Below are 16,741 nucleotides of genomic sequence, written 5' to 3'. Positions count from 1 at the left end.
CCTCTTCTCCTCCTGCCCCCAATCCTTCCCATCATCAGAGTCTTTTCCACTGAGTCAACTCTTCGCATGAGGTGGCCAAAGTACTGGAGTTTCAGCTTTCGCATCCTTCTTCCAAAGAAATCCCAGGGCTGACCTCCTTCAGAATGGATTGGTTGGATCTCCTTGCAGTCCAAGAGACTCTCAAGAGTCTTCTCCAATACCACAGTTCAAAGCATCAATTCTTCAGTGCTCAGCCTTCTTCACAGTCCAACTCTCACATCCATACATGACTGCTGGAAAAAACATAGCCTTGACTAGACGGACCTTAGTCAGCAAAGTAATGTCTCTGCTTTTCAATATGCTATCTAGGTTTATCATAGCTTTCCTTCCAAGGAGTAAGCGTCTTTTAATTTCATGGCTTCAGTCACCATCTGCAGTGATTTTGGAGCCCCCCAAAATTAAGTCTGACACTGTTTCCACTGTCTCCCCATCTATTTCCCATGTGTTAGTACACTGTATTGATGTTTTTCTTTCTGGCTTACTTCACTCTGTATAATCAGCTCCAGTTTCATCCACCTCATTAGAACAGATTCAGATGTATTCTTTTTAATGGCTGAGTAATACTCCACTGTGTATATGTACCACAGCTTTCTTATCCATTCATCTGCTGATGGACATCTAGGTTGATTCCATGTCCTGGCTATTATAAACAGTGCTGCAATGAACATTGGTGTACAGGTGTCTCTTTCTATTCTGGTTTCCTCGGTGTGTATACCCAGCAGTGGGATTGCTGGGTCATAAGGCAGTTCTATTTCCAGTTTTTTAAGGAATCTCCACACTGTTCTCCATAGTGGCTGTACTAGCTTGCATTCCCACCAACTGTGTAAGAGGGTTCCCTTTTCTCCACACCCTCTCCAGCATTTATTGCTTGTAGACTTTTGGATTGCAGCCATTCTGACTGGTGTGAAGTGGTACCTCATTGTGGTCTTGATTTACATTTCTCTAATAATAAGTGATGTTGAGAATCTTTTCATGTGTTTGTTAGCCATCTGTATGTCTTCTTTGGAGAAATGTTTATTTAGTTCTTTTGCCCATTTTTTGATTGGGTCATTTATTTTTCTGGAATTGAGCTGCAGGTGTTGCTCGTATATTTTTGAGATTAGTAGTTTGTCAGTTGTTTCATTTGCTATTATTTTCTCCCATTCCGAAGGCTGTCTTTTCACCTTGCTTATAGTTTCCTTTGTTGTGCAGAAGCTTTTAATTTTAATTAGATCCCATTTGTTTATTTTTGCTTCTATTTCCAGTATTCCTGGAGGTGGATCATAGAGGATCTTGCTGTAATTTATGTCAGAGAGTGTTTTGCCTATGTTCTCCTCTAGGAGTTTTATAGTTTCTGGTCTTACGTTTAGATCTTTAATCCATTTTGAGTTTATTTTTGTGTATGGTGTTAGAAAGTGTTCTAGTTTCATTCTTTTACAAGTGGTTGACCAGTTTTCCCAGCACCGCTTGTTAAAGAGATTATCTTTAATCCATTGTATAATCTTGCCTCCTTTGTCCAAGATGAGGTGTCCGTAGGTGTGTGGATTTATCTCTGGGCTTTCTATTTTGTTCCATTGATCTATATTTCTGTCTTTGTGCCAGTGTCATACTGTCTTGATGACTGTGTCTTTGTAGCAGAGCCTGAAGTCAGGCATGTTGATTCCTCCAGTTCCATTCTTCTTTCTCAAGATTGCTTTGGCTAGTCCAGGATTTTTGTATTTCCATACAAACTGTGAAATTATTTGTTCTAGCTCTGTGAAAAATACCGCTGGTAGCTTGATAGGGGTTGCATTGAATCTGTAGATTGCTTGGGTAGTATAATCATTTTCACTATATTGATTCTTCTGATCCATGAACATGGTATATTTCTCCATTAGTGTCCTCTTTCATTTCTTTCACCGGTGTTTTATAGTTTTTTCTATGTACGTCTTTATTTTCTTTAGATAGATATATTCCTCAGTATTTTATTCTTTTTGTTGCAGTGGTGAATGGAATGTTTCCTTAATTTCTTTTTCTGCTTTCTCATTACTAGTGTATAGGAATGCAAGGGATTTCTGTGTTTTGATTTTATATCCTGCATTATTACTATATTACTGTATTCATTGAATAGCTCTAGTAATTTTCTGGTGGAGTCTTTAGAGTTTTCTATGTTGAGGATCATGTCATCTGCAAACAGTGAGAGTTTTACTTCTTCTGTTCCAATGTGGATTCCTTTTCTTTTTCTGCTCTGATTGCTGTGGCCAAAACTTCCAGAACTATGTTGAATAGTAGTGGTGAAAGTGGGCACCATTGTCTTGTTCCTGACTTTAGGGGAAATTATTTCGATTTTTTTCACCATTGAGGATAATGTTTGCTGTGCATTTGTCATAGATAGCTTTTATTATGTTGAGGTACGTTCCTTCTATTCCTGCTTTCTGGAGAGTTTTTATCATAAAAGGATGTTGAATTTTGTCAAAGGCTTTCTCTCTGCATCTATTGAGATAATCATATGGCTTTTTTTTTTTCAATTTGTTAATGTGGTGAATTACATTGATTGATTTGTGGATATTGAAGAATCCTTGCATCCCTGGGATAAAGCCCACTTGGTCATGGTGTATGATCTTTTTAATGTGTTGTTGGATTCTGATTGCTAGAATTTTGTTAAGGATTTTTGCATCTATGTTGATCACTGATATTGGCCTGTAGTTTTCTTTTATTGTGGCATCTTTGTCAGGTTTTGGTATTAAGGGTGATGGTGGCCTCATAGAATGAGTTTGGAAGTTTACCTTCCTCTGCAATTTTCTGGAAGAGTTTCAGTAGGGTCAGTATTAGCTCTTCTCTAAATTTTTGGTAGAATTCAGCTGTGAAGCCGTCTGGACCTGGGCTTTTGTTTGCTGGAAGATTTCTGATTATAGTTTCAATTTCCATGCTTGTGATGGGTCTGTTAAGATTTTCTATTTCTTCCTGTTTCAGTTTTGGAAAGTTGTACTTTTCTAAGAATTTGTCTGTTTCTTCCACATTGTCCATTTTATTGGCATATAATTGCTGATAGTAGTCTCTTAGGATCCTTTGTATTTCTGTGTTGTCTGTGGTGATCTCTCCATTTTCATTTCTAATTTTATTGATTTGATTTTTCTTCCTTTGTTCCTTGATGAGTCTGGCTAATGGTTTGTCAATTTTATTTATCCTTTCAAAGAACCAGCTTTTGGCTTTGTTGATTTTTGCTATGGTCACTTTTGTTTCTTTAGCATTTATTTCTGCCCTAATTTTTAAGATTTCTTTCCTTCTACTAATCCTGGGGTTATCCATTTCTTCTTTTTCTAGTTGCTTTAGGTGTAGAATTAGGTTATTTTTTTGACTTTTTTCTTGTTTCTTGATATATGCCTGTATTGTTATGAACTTTCCCCTTAGCACTGCTTTTAGTGTCCCACAAATTTTGGGTTGTTGCCTTTTCATTTTCTTTCGTTTCTATGCATATTTTGATTTCTTTTTTGATTTCTTCTGTGATTTGTTTTTTATTCAGGAACGTGTTGTTCAGCCTCCATATGTTGGAATTTTTAATATTTTTCTCCTGTAATTGGATCTAATCTTACTGCACTATGGTCAGAAAAGATGCTTGGAGTGATTTCAATTTTTTTTTTTTTTTTAATTTATCAAGGCGAGATTTATGGCACAGGATGTGATCTATCCTTGAGAAGTTTCCGTGAGCACTTGAGAAAAGGTGAAATTCATAGTTTTGGGGTGAAATGTCCACCATCTATAAATGTCCATTTATAGATATGAATTAGGTCTAACTGGCCTATTGTATCATTTAAAGTTTGTGTTTCTTTGTTAATTTTGTGTTTAGTTGATCTATCCATAAGTGTGAGTGGGGTATTAAAGTCTCCCACTATTATTGTGTTATTATTAATTTCCCCTTTCATGCTTGTTAGCATTGTCTTACATATTGTGGTGCTCTGCAATATGTTGGGTGCATATATATTTATAATTGTTATATCTTCTTCTTGGATTGATCCTTTGATCATTATGTAGTGTCTTTATTTGTCTCTTTTCACAGCCTTTGTTTTAAAGTCTATTTTATCTGATATGAGTATTGCTACTCCTGCTTTCTTTTGGTCTCTATTTGCGTGGAATATCTTTTTCCAGCCCTTCACTTTCAGTCTGTATGTGTCCCTTGTTTTGAGGTTGGTCTTGTGTAGACAATATATACAGGAGTCTTGTTTTTTATCCATTCAGCCAGTTTTTGTCTTTAGGTTGGGGCATTCATCCCATTTATGTTTAAGGTAATTGTTGAAAAGTATTCAGGTATGACCTAAATCAAATCCTTATGATTATACACTGCAAGTGAGAAATAGATTTAAGAGACTAGATCTGATAGATAGAGTGCCTGATGAACTACAGAATGAGGTTCGTGACATTGTATAGGAAACAGGGATCAAGACCATCCCCATAGAAAAGAAATGCAAAAAAGCAAAATGACCGTCTGGGGAGGCCTTACAAATAGCTGTGAAAAGAAGAGAAGTGTAGAGCAAAGGAGAAAAGGAAAGATATAAGTATCTGAATGTAGAGTTCCAAAGAATAGCAAGAAGAGATAAGAAAGCCTTCTTCAGCAATCAATGCAAAGAAATAGAGGAAAACAACAGAATGGGAAAGACTAGAGATCTCTTCAAGAAAATTAGAGGTACCAAGGGAACATTTCATGCAAAGATGGGCTCAATAAAGGACAGAAATGGTATGGACCTAACAGAAGCAGAAGAAATTAAGAAGAGGTGGCAAGAATATAGAGAAGAACTATACAAAAAACGATCTTCAAGACCCAGATAATCACAATGCTGTGATCACTCACCTAGAGCCAAATATGCTGGATGTAAAGTCAAGTGGGCCTTAGAAAGCATCACTACAAACAAAGCTAGTGGAGGTGATGGAATTCCAGTTGAGCTGTTTCAAATCCTGAAAGATGATGCTGTGAAATTGCTGCACTCAATATGCCAGCAAATTTGGAAAACTCAGCAGTGGCCACAGGACTGGAAAAGGTCAGTTTTCACTCCAATCCCAAAGAAAGACAATGCCAAAGAATGCTCTAACTACCGCACAATTGCACTCAACTCACACGCTAGTAAATTAATGCTCAAAATTCTCCAAGCCAGGCCTCAGCAATACATGAACCATGAACTTCCTGATGTTCAAGCTGGCTATAGAAAAGGCAGAGGAACCAGAGATCAAATTGACAACATCTGCTGGATCATGGAAAAAACAAGGGAATTCCAGAAAATCATCTATTTCTTCTTTAAGGACTATGCCAAAGCCTTTGACTGTGTGGATGACAATAAACTGTGGAAAATTCTGAAAGAGATTGGAATACCAGACCACCTGACCTGCCTCTTGAGAAATCTGTATGCAAGTCAGGAAGCAACAGTTAGAACTGGACATGGAACAACAGACTGGTTGCAAATAGGAAAAGAAGTATGTCAAGGCTGTATATTGTCACCCTGCTTATTTAACTTATATGCAGAGTACATCATGAGAAATCCTGGACTGGAAGAAACACAAGCTGCAATCAAGATTGCTGGAAGTAATATTAATAACCTCAGATATGCAGATGACATCACCTTTATGGCTGAAAGTAAAGAGGAAATAAAAAGCCTCTTGATGAAAGTGAAAGTGGAGAGTGAAAAAGTTGGCTTAAAGCTCAACATTCAGAAAACAAAGATCATGGCATCCAGTCCCATCACTTCATGGGAAATAGATGGGGAAACAGTAGAAACAGTGTCAGACTTTATTTTGGGGAGCTCAAAAATCACTGCAGATTGTGACTTCAGCCATGAAATTAAAAGACGTTTACTCCTTGGAAGAAAAGTTATGACCAACCTAGATAGCATATTCAAAAGTAGAGACATTACTTTGCCGACTAAGGTCCACCTAGTCAAGGCTATGATTTTTCCTGTGGTCATGTATGGATGTGAGAGTTGGACTGTGAAGAAGGCTGAGCGCCAAAGAATTGATGCTTTTGATGTGTGGTGTTGGAGAAGACTCTTGAGAGTCCCTTGGACTGCAAGGAGATCCAACCAGTCGATTCTGAAGGAGATCAACCCTGGGGTTTCTTTGGAAGGAATGATGCTAAAGCTGAAACTCCAGTACTTTGGCCACCTCATGTGAAGAGTTGACTCATTGGAAAAGACTCTGATGCTGGGAGGCATTGGGGGCAGGAGGAGAAGAGGACGACAGAGGATGAGATGTTTGGATGGCATCACCGACTCAATGGACATGAGTCTGAGTGAACTCCAGGGGTTGGTGATGGACAGGTAGGCCTGGCATGCTGAGATTCATGGGGTCACAAAGAGACGGACGCAACTGAGCGACTGAACTGAACTGAATGATCCCGTTGCCATTTACTTTATTGTTTTGTGTTCGGGTTTATACACCCTTTTTGTGTTCCCTGTCTAGAGAATATCCTTTAGTATTTGTTGGAGAGCTGGTTTGGTGGTGCTGAATTCTCTCAGCTTTTGCTTGTCTGTAAAGCTTTCAATCTCTCTTTCATATTTGAAAGAGTTCCTTGGTGGGTACAGTAATCTGGGCTGTAGGTTATTTTCTTTCATCACTTTAAATATGTCTTGCCATTCCCTCCTGGGCTGAAGAGTTTTTATTGAAAGATCAGCTTTTATCCTTATGGAATCCCCTTGTGTGTTATTTGTTGTTTTTCCCTTGCTGCTTTTAATATTTGTTCTTTGTGTTTGATCTTTGTTAATTTGATTAATATGTGTCTTGGGGTGTTTTGCCTTGGGTTTATCCGTTTGGGACTCTCTGTGTTTCTTGGACTTGGGTGATTATTTCTTTCCCCAGTTTAGGGAAGTTTTCAACTATTATCTCCTCAAGTATTTTGTCATGGTCTTTCTTTTTGTCTTCTTCTTCTGGGACTCCTATAATTCGACTGTTGGAGCATTTCATATTGTCCTGGAGGTCTCTGAGATTGTCCTCATGTCTTTTAATTCGTTTTTCTTTTTTCCTCTCTGATTCATTTATTTCTACCATTCATCTTCTATTTCACTGATCCTATCTTCTGCCTCCATTATTCTACTATTTGTTGCCTCCAGAGTATTTCTGATCTCATTTATTGCATTATTCATTATATATTGACTCTTTTTTATTTCTTCTAGGTCCTTGTTAAACCTTTCTTGCATCTTCTCAGTCCTTGTCTGCAGGCTATTTATCTGTGATTCCATTTTGATTTCAAGATTTTGGATCATTTTCACTCATTATTTGGAATTCTTTATCAAATAGATTCCCTATCTCTTCCCCTTTTGTTTGGTTTGATGGGCATTTATCCTGTTCCTTTACCTGCTCGGTATTCCTCTATCTCTTCATCTTGGTTATATTGCTGCATTTGGGGTGGCCTTTCTGTATTCTGGAAGTTTGTGGAGTTCTCTTTATTATGGAGTTTCCCCACTGTGGGTGGGATTGTATCAGTAGCTTGTCAAGGTTTCTTGGTTAGGGAAGCTTGTGTCAGTGTTCTGGTGAGTGGAGCTGGATTTCTTCTCTCTGGAGTGCAATGAAGTGTCCAGTAATGAGTTATGAGAGGTCAATGGTTTGGGAGCAACTTTGGGCAGCCTGTATATTGAAGCTCAGGGGTGTGTTCCTGTGTTGCTGGAGAATTTGTGTGGTATGTCTTGCTCTGGAACTTGTTGGCCCTTGGGTGGTGCTTGGTTTCAGTGTAGGTATGGAGGCATTAGATGGACTCCTATTGATTAATGTTCCCTGGAGTGAGGAGTTCTCTGATGTTCTGAGGTTTTGTACTTAAGCCTCCTGCTTATGGTTTTCAGTTTTATTTTTACAGTAGTCTCAAGACTTCTCCTTCTATACCACACCATTGATAAAACATCTAGATTAAAGATGAAAAGTTTCTCCACTTGAGGGACACCCATAGAGGTTCACAGAGTTACGTGGAGAAGATAAGAGGGAGGAGGTAGTTAGAGGTGACCCGAATGAGATGAGGTGGAATCAAAAGAAGAAAGAGCAAGCTTGCCAGTAATCACTTCCTTGTGTGCACTCCACAGTCTGGACAACTCAGAGATGTTCACGGAGTTATACAGAGAAGAAGAGAGGGAGGAAGGAGACAGAGGTGGCCAGGAGGATAAAAGAGGGGAATGAAAAGGAGAGAGACAGATCCAGCCAGTAATCAGTTCCCTAAGTGTTCTACAATCTCTGTCTGGAACCCACAGAGATTCACAGAGTTGGGTAGAGAAGAGAAGAGAAGGGGGAGGGAGGAGACAGAGGCGACCTGGTGGAGAAAAAGGAGAGTCCAAAGGAGGAGAGAGCAATCAAGCTAGGAATCTTGCTCTCATGTAAAAATGGGTACTGAAGATTGGGTTTTTGAAGGTATGAAATTGATAACAAATACCAAAAAGCAAAGATTAAAAATCTTGAGTAGAGGTTGGATTTTCAAAAATACAATATTAAGGAAAAGAAGAAGAAGAAAAAAAATAACAAAATCACAAGAATTATTAAAAAGAAAAATATATATACATGAAGTTTGCTTTAAAAATAGGGTCTTTTTTTTAAAAGTAATAGTAGGTTATAAAAATGAAAATTAAAGGAGAAATAGAGGACTTAAAATTTAAAAATGTTTTAAAAAAAGAAGAAAACAACCAAAAAAATCATTAAAATAGTAAAGATAGATCTAGGACTTTCTCTGGTATTGTTGTGGGCAGTGTGGGGTCAGTTCATTTTCGGGTAGTTCCTTGGTTCGGCTTATATTTCTCAAGATCTATAGACCCCTTCCTACGTTGTCGGTACTAACAACAGGGCTTTAATCTATTGCACCTGTCACTTCCAAGGTGGTTCCCTTTGTTTTAGCTTCTTCTATTTGCTGGTCTCTTCAGTGTCTGATTTCTGCCCTGACACAAGGGGGGCAGTGGTGGACACTTTTTTTAGGGTCACTTTTTCAGTCACGCTGTGGGGAGGGAGGGACGCTGGAAACAAATAACATTGGTTGTGTGCGCGCAGTGTCTCAGCCACACTGGGCCTGTCCCCGCTCACTGCGCACACAGCTCAGGCTCTAGGTTGCTCCGCCGGGAACCATCTGCGGCCAGCCCTAGGCTACATGCACCTCCCAGGTCTAAGCTGCTCAGGCTCAGGTACTCAGGTAGTCCTCAGAAGTGCAGCCTCATTTGGGCCTACACTTTTTGCCCTTCCCAGGTCCGAGTAGCTCTGGTGTTTGGTGAGCAAGGTTGCTGCGACTTATCGCCTCTCCCATCCCTGCTGCTCAGTTTTCTGGGTGTACAACTGGTGCACCTTCTCATGCGGATGATGACTGTCCAGAACCCCAAGAAGTCTTAATTAGCAAAGAAGCCTGTTTGCAGTTTGGTAGTTAATGTCTCTCTGGGGCTGCGGTTGCCACTTTCTGGCCCTTCCAGCTCTGGCTGCCTGTCACTGGAAGGGGATGGTCTGCAGCTGGCTAATTCTGTTCCATCCTTTGTTCCGTGTGCGGTTCTGGTGGTGTCTTATGTTAGAGCCTTTCGCATGGTAACTATCCCACAGTCTGGTTTGCTAGCGCATTAGCTCATTCTGGTTATACTTGGGGCATTCGGGCTCTATACTTAAAATGCAATGCAGCCCGCACCTCCCTACCCAGCCTCCGCTTGCTAGTGGCGGATGCAGGCGTCTGCGCTGCTTCTCCGCTGGGGGAGTTACTCTTGGGCTGGTAATCTGTGGGTTTTAATTATTTATTTATTTTTCCTCCCTGTTATGTTGCCCTCTGTGCTTCCAAGGCTCGCCACAGACTCGGCAGTGAGAGTATTTCCCAGTGTTTGGAAACTTGTCTCTTTTTAACACTCCCTTCTCAGGATGGAGCTCCCTCCCTACCTCTTTTGTCTCTTTTTTTGTCTTTTATATTTTTTCCTACCTGTTTTCGAAGACAATGAGCTGCTTTTCTGGGTGCCTAATGTCCTCTGCCAGCATTCAGAAGTTGTATTGTGGAATTTATTCAGCGTTGAAATGTTCTTTTGATGAATTTGTGGGGGAGAAAGTGGTCTCCCCATCCTATTCATCCACCATCTTAGGACTGCCCCCAAATTGGTTTAATTTAGAAGCAATGGATAAATTGCCAGAAGCATACACTTGTCCAAGACTGTATCAGAAAGAAATAGAAAAACTGAATGTACTGAATACTAGTATTAAACTGAAGCAGTAATCAAAAAACTCCCCAAGAAAGAAAAAGTCCAGGACAGTAAGACTTCACAGAAGAATTCTATCAAATATTTACAAAAGAGTTTATACCCATATTTCTCAAAGTTCTGCAAAAGCCTGAAGGGACTGGAATACTTCCAAAGGTATTCTACTATGGTGAGTATTACCCTGATACCAAAAACAGACAAAGAAACTACAATAAAAGAAAATTAAAAGCCAACAACCCTGATTAACACTCACAAAATTCTTCAACAAAATAGTAACAAACAAAATTCAACCATACTTACATCATGATAAAGTGGAATTTATTCCAGGGATATAAGGATTATTAAATATCCATATCAATCAACATGACAGAGTAATATTCACCTGATTACCTCAACAGATGCAAAAAAGTATTTGACAGAATGCAACATGCATTTATGATAAAAATTCAACAAAGCTTGTATTAAGGGAACATAGCTAAATATATGTTGAGGGAAGAGCAGGGAAATAGCTCCAGAAAGAATGAAGAGGTTGAACCAAAGCAAAAATGATTCCTATTTGCAGATGTATTCCTATTTGCAGAAATATTTCATGCAAAGATGGGCACAATAAAGGACAGAAACAGCAAGGATCTAAAAGATGCAGAAGAGATTAAGAAGAGGTGGCAAGAATACGTGGAAGAACTGTTTTTTTGTTTGTTTGTTTTTTAAAGCCTTGATGATGCAGATAACCACAATGGTATGGTCACTCACCTACTTTCTAGTTGTGAAAATAAAGTCCAATGCTGTAAAAAAAAAAAAAAAAAAAAAAAAACAATATCGCATAGTAATCTGGAATGTTAGGTCCATGAATCAAGGTAAATTGGGTGTGGTCAAACAGGAGATGGCAAGAGTGAACGTCAATATTTTAGGAATCCGTGAACTAAAATGGATGGGAAAGGGCGAACTTAATTCAGATGACCATCATATCAACTACTTTGGGCAAGAATCCAATGGAAGAAATGGAGTAGCCCTCATAGTCAACAAAAGAGTCCAAAATGCAGTAGTTGGGTGCAGTCTCAAAAATGACAGAATGATCTCAGTTTGTTACCAAGGCAAACTATTCAACATCACAGTAATCCAAGTCTATGCCCCAACCACTAATGCTGAAGAAGCAGGAAAACAATAGAATGGGAAAGACTAGAGATCTCTTCAAAAAAACTAGAAATACAAAGGAAATATTTCATGCAAAGATGGGCACAATAAAGGACAGAAACAGCAAGGACCTAAAAGATGCAGAAAGATTAAGAAGAGGTGGCAAGAATACATAGAAGAACTGTTTTTTTGTGGGGGGTTTTTAAGTCTTAATGATGCAGATAACCACAATGGTATGGTCACTCACCTAGAGCCAGGTATCCTGGATTCTGAAGTCAAGTGGGCCTTCGGAAGCATTACTATGAAGTTAGTGGAGGTGGTGGAATTCCAGCTGAGCTATTTCAAATCCTAAAAGATGATCTTGTTAAAATGTTTCACTGAATACATCAGCAAATTTGGAAAACTCAGCAATGGCCACAGGACTGGAAAAAGTCAACTTCAATTCCAACCCCAAAGAAGAGGAATGGCAAAGAATGTTCAAACTACCACAAATTGTGTTCATTTCACATGCTAGCAAGGTAATGTACAAAACCTTTCAAGCTAGGCCTCAACAGTATGTGAAAAAAGAACTTCCAGATGTATAAGCTGGATTTTAAAAAGGCAGAGGAATCAGAGATCAAATTGCCAACATTTGTTGGATCATAGAAAAAGCAAAAGAACAGGAAAGCATCTACTTCTGCTTAATTGACTATGCTAAAACATTTGACTGTGTGGATCACAACAAACTGGAAAATTCTTCAAGAGATGGTAATATGAGACCACTTTACCTGGCTTCTGAGAAACTTGTATACAGGTCAAGAAGCAACAGTTACAACTGGACATGGAACAACAGACTGGTTCCAAATTGAAAAAGGAGTATGTTAAGGCTGTATATTGTCACTCTGCTTATTTAACTTATATGCAGAGTACATTGTGCAAAATGCTATGCTAGATGAATCACAAACTGGAATGAAGATTGTGCCGAGAAATATCAACAACTTCATATATACAGACGACACCACCCAAATAGCAGAAAGTGAAGAACTGAAGAACCTCTTGATGAAGGTGAAAGAGGAGAGTGAAAAGGATGGCTGAAAATTCAACATTCAAAACACTAAAATTATGGCATCCAGTCCCATCACATCATGGCAAATATATGGGGGGTAAAATGATAACAGTGACAGACTTCATTTTCTTGGGCTCCAAAATCACTGTAGATGGTGACTGCAGCCACAAAATTCAAAGACATTTGCTTCTTGGAAGAAAAACTAAGATGAACCTAGGCAGTGTATTAAAAACCAGCAACATCACTTAGCCAGCAAAGGTCCATATATTCAAAGTTATGGTTTTTCCAGTAGTCATGTACAGATGTGCGAGCTGGACCATAAAGAAGGCTGATAGTCGAAGAACTGATGATTTCAAACTGTGGTGCTAGAGAAGACTCTTGAGAGTCCCTTGGACAGCAAGGATATTAAACTAGTGAACCTTAAATGGCATCACTGACTCAATAGGCATGCATTTGAGCAAACTCTGGGAGACAGTGAAGGACAGGAATCCTAAAGTGTGGCAGTCCATGTGATCACAAAGAATTAGACATGGCTGAGTGACTGAACAACAACAACAATCTCAACATAATAAAGGCCATTTATGACAAATCCACATCTAACATCATATTTAATAATGAAAAACAAAGTATTTCCTGTAAGATCAGGAACAAGACAAACAAGCCCAATTTGACTGTTTCTATTCAATATGTAACTGAAAGTCCTAGCCACAACAATCAGACAATTTTTAAAAACATTTTTAAGCAAAATGGAAAAAAGCTCACTGTTCACAGATGATATTACACTATATATAAAACCTGAAACTGTCATGATATTTTTTGTTAATTGGCTATGTTTAGTATTAGTTGCTCAGTCATGTCTGACTCTTTGCAACCTCATGGACTGTAGCCCACCAGGCTCCTCTGTCCATGGAATTCTCCAGGTAAGAATAAATTTTTCAGGATATGAGATTAATATACAGAAATTTATTATTTTTCTATGCATTAATAAGTTACTACCAGAAAGAGAAATCAAGAAAATAATGTCATTTACAACTAAATCAAGAGGAATAAAATACCTTGGATAATTAAGGAGGCTAACTAAGGAGGTAAAAGACTTATACTTTGAAAACTAGAAAACACTGATGAAGGAAATTCAAGACAATGCAAATAAGTGGAAATGTATCCTATGTTCATTAATTTGGAGAATTAATATTGTTTAAGTGACCATATTAACTAGGCAATCTACAACTTCAGTGCAATTTCTACCCAAATACCCATAATATTTTTTACAGAATTAGATCAAATAATCTTAAGATTATATGGCACAACAAAATACCCTGAATAGCAAAAGCAACCTTGAGGAAAAAAGAAAAAAGCTAGAGGTATCAGGCTCCCTGGCTTCAGACTATACTACAAAGCTACAGTAAGCAAAACAGTATAGTACTGGCACAAAAAATAGACACATAAATCAGAAGAACAGAGTAAACAGCCCAGAAATAAACTCATGCATACAAGGTAAAAAAGGCAAAAGTATACAATGGAGAAAACACAGTCTCTTCAATAACTGTACTAGGAAAACTAGACAGCTACATGTAAAAGAATGAAACTAGACCATTTTCTCACACTGGGTACAAAAATAAACTTAAAATGGATTAAAGTACTAAGGGTAAGACCTGTAACCATAAAACTCCTAAAATAAAATATGGGCAGTATGCTCTTTGACATCAGTTTTAGTCATAATTTTGAGGTACTCTGTCTCCTCAAGCAAGAGAACAAAAACAAAAATAAGTGGGACCTAGTCAGATGTAAAAACATTTTAACAGCCAAGGAAACCTTTAACAAAACTAAGAGGCAACCTATTGGATGGAAGAAGATATTTGCAAATGACATGTCTGATAAGAAGTTAATATTCAAAATATATTTTTAAATTATACAAACAAATATTTTAAAAAGAACAATTTAATTTAAAAAACAGTCTGGCACCCAGCCTCTGGCCCAGGTGAGCAGCCATGGCTCAGGAGCATTGGCTAGGCGGACAGTCATTAAACTGGGAAGGTATCTCTGTACAATGACCTGGGAGTGAAGACCAGTGACTCAAAAACATAAGGCTGGTCCAAAACTTTCAAATTTCTTCAGTCTCAGCTCCAGATGAAGAAGGCAGCTCTCACTCAGACCAAGACCCAGAGGACAATACAAAGTACAGTCTTAGGTTCAGTAATCAACCTGAAGCAAGGTGATTCTTCAGATAAGTGGCATATCCCCCTCTGCACTTAGCCATGGGACTCAAGAACCTTGTTCCCAGGTTGTTTTCTGCAGAAGATTTGATCCTCTTATCTGATGAATATGAGCCCAGGTTTCCTAACGATTATGAGAAAGTAGTGAAGCACCAAAGAGAGGAGCAACAGATACAGTGGGAGCTGGAAAGACAGAAGGAAATAGAAGAGAGGGGAAATAAATGTAAAGACAGACATGAAGCTAGTGGGTTTTCCAGGTGACCAGAACCAGATTCTGATGAAGATTATGACCAAGAGAGGAGCAAGATGGATGGAGCTGCCATCACACCATCCACTTCCCTTATAGAAAAGGACAAAGAGTTACCCCAAGACTTAACCAGGAAGAGGATTCAAGACCTCACTCACAGTCTTCCAAAGGTGCTATTCCTCCCCCAGTGTACAAGGAATAAGACAAACCCAGATCCCCAGTCAGCCTCAGCAACTCCTTCTTCACCAACATGGGGGTAGGGTAGCATATAAAATCATGCAGAAGTTTAGCTTCTGGGAAGGCCCAGTCTTAGGAAGCACCAGCAGGGCCTGAACGCCACCAGCAAGTTGTGGGGGGTGGGGGTAGGCATGGCAAGAGCATATGCCTGACACCATCAAGAAAGATTCAGCCAAAAAGTTGGATTTAGGGGGGCGGTCCTAAAATGGCAGAGAAATAGGACAGGGAGACCACTTTTTCCCTCACAAATTCATCAAAAGAACATTTCAGCACTGAGTAAATTCTACAAAAAAACTTCTGAATGCTGGCAGAGGACATCAGGCACCCAGCAAAGCAGATCATTGGCTTCAAAAACAGGTAGGAAAAAATATAAAAGATGAAAAAAGGGACAAAGGAGGTAGGGAAGGAGAGAGTCCCATCCTGGGAAGAGACTCTTAAAAAGAGAGGTTTCAAACACCAGGAAAAATTCTCGCAGCCGGGTCTGTGGTGAGCCTTGGAAGCACAGAGGGCAACATGACAGGAAGGAAAAATAAATAAATAATTAAAACCAACAGATTACGAGCCCAGCTGTAACTCCCCCAGTGGAAAAGCAGCGCAGATGCTTGCATCCGCCACTAGCAAGTGGGGGCTGGGCAGGCAGGAGCGGGAGGCACAGGCGGCAATGCTTTTTGAGAATCATGCCATGGGAGGCTCAGGCTACAGTGTTTTTTTGAGAATTGGGCCAGAACACCCCACACGTGGCCAGAGCGAACTAACTTGGGCTAGCAAACCAGACTATGGGATAGCCTCCACACGAAATGCTAGAACATAAGACACTGCCAGGACCGTGCACAGAACAAAGGACGGAACAGAAATAGCCAGCTGCAGACCATCCCCCTCCGGTGGCAGGCAGCCAGAGCCTTAAGGGCTGGAAGAGGGCAATTGCAGCCCAAGAGAGACATTACTGACCAAAATGCAAGCAGGCTTCTTTGCTAACTAAGACTTCTGGGGGTTCTGGACAGTCATAATCTGCCTGAGAAGGAATGCCAGTGGTACTCCCAGAAAACTGAGCAGCAGGGAAAGGCCATAAGTCGCAGCGATTGCACTCGCCAAACTCCTGAGCTACTTGGACCTGGGAAGGGCACAAAACTCAGGCCCAACCAAATCTGTGCCTCTGAGGGCTTCCTGAGCGCCCAGCCTGAGCAGCTTAGACCAGGGAGGTGTATGAAGCCTAGGGCCGGCCTCAGACAGTTCTCCAGCAGAGCAACATAGAGCCTGAGCGGTGTGTGCCACGAGCAGAGGGAAGCCCAGCGTGGATGAGATACTGCAAGCACACGCCAGTAATATTAGTTTGCAGCATCCCTCCGCACCCCCCCCCCGACAGCACGCCACCACCACCCTCCATGTGTCAAGACAGAAATCACACACTGAAGAGACCAGCAAACAGAGGAAGATAAACAGAAGGAACCACCTTGGAAGTGACCCCACACAGCCCACAACACCAGCGAAAGGGCCAGATATACCTTTACTACTTTTACGATCATTTTTTTTTTCAGTTGACGTGGTTGCGTGATTGTTTTTTCTTTTCTTTTTCTTCTTTTTTTTAACTTTCTAAAATTTTTAAGTCTCTATTTCTCTAATTATTATTTTTATAACCTATTATTACTTTTCAAAAAAAAAGGACCCTATTTTTAAAGCAAACACTGTATATAGTCTTTTTGTG

The 16,741-nt window shown here is 39.7% G+C and overlaps 1 pseudogene; it reads left to right on the top strand.

Annotated features, from left to right (window-relative positions):
* The first annotated feature begins 12,221 nt into the window (after positions 1 to 12,221).
* LOC138092750 (splicing factor 45 pseudogene) lies at positions 12,222 to 15,135 on the top strand (annotated as a pseudogene).
* Positions 15,136 to 16,741: the final 1,606 nt, after the last annotated feature.

Source organism: Capricornis sumatraensis, chromosome 16, assembly GCF_032405125.1.
Source record: "Capricornis sumatraensis isolate serow.1 chromosome 16, serow.2, whole genome shotgun sequence".
NCBI classification, from domain to species: Eukaryota; Metazoa; Chordata; class Mammalia; order Artiodactyla; family Bovidae; genus Capricornis; species Capricornis sumatraensis.
Note: the sequence above shows the minus strand (reverse complement) of the source record. Positions and strands in the feature narration are given on the sequence as shown.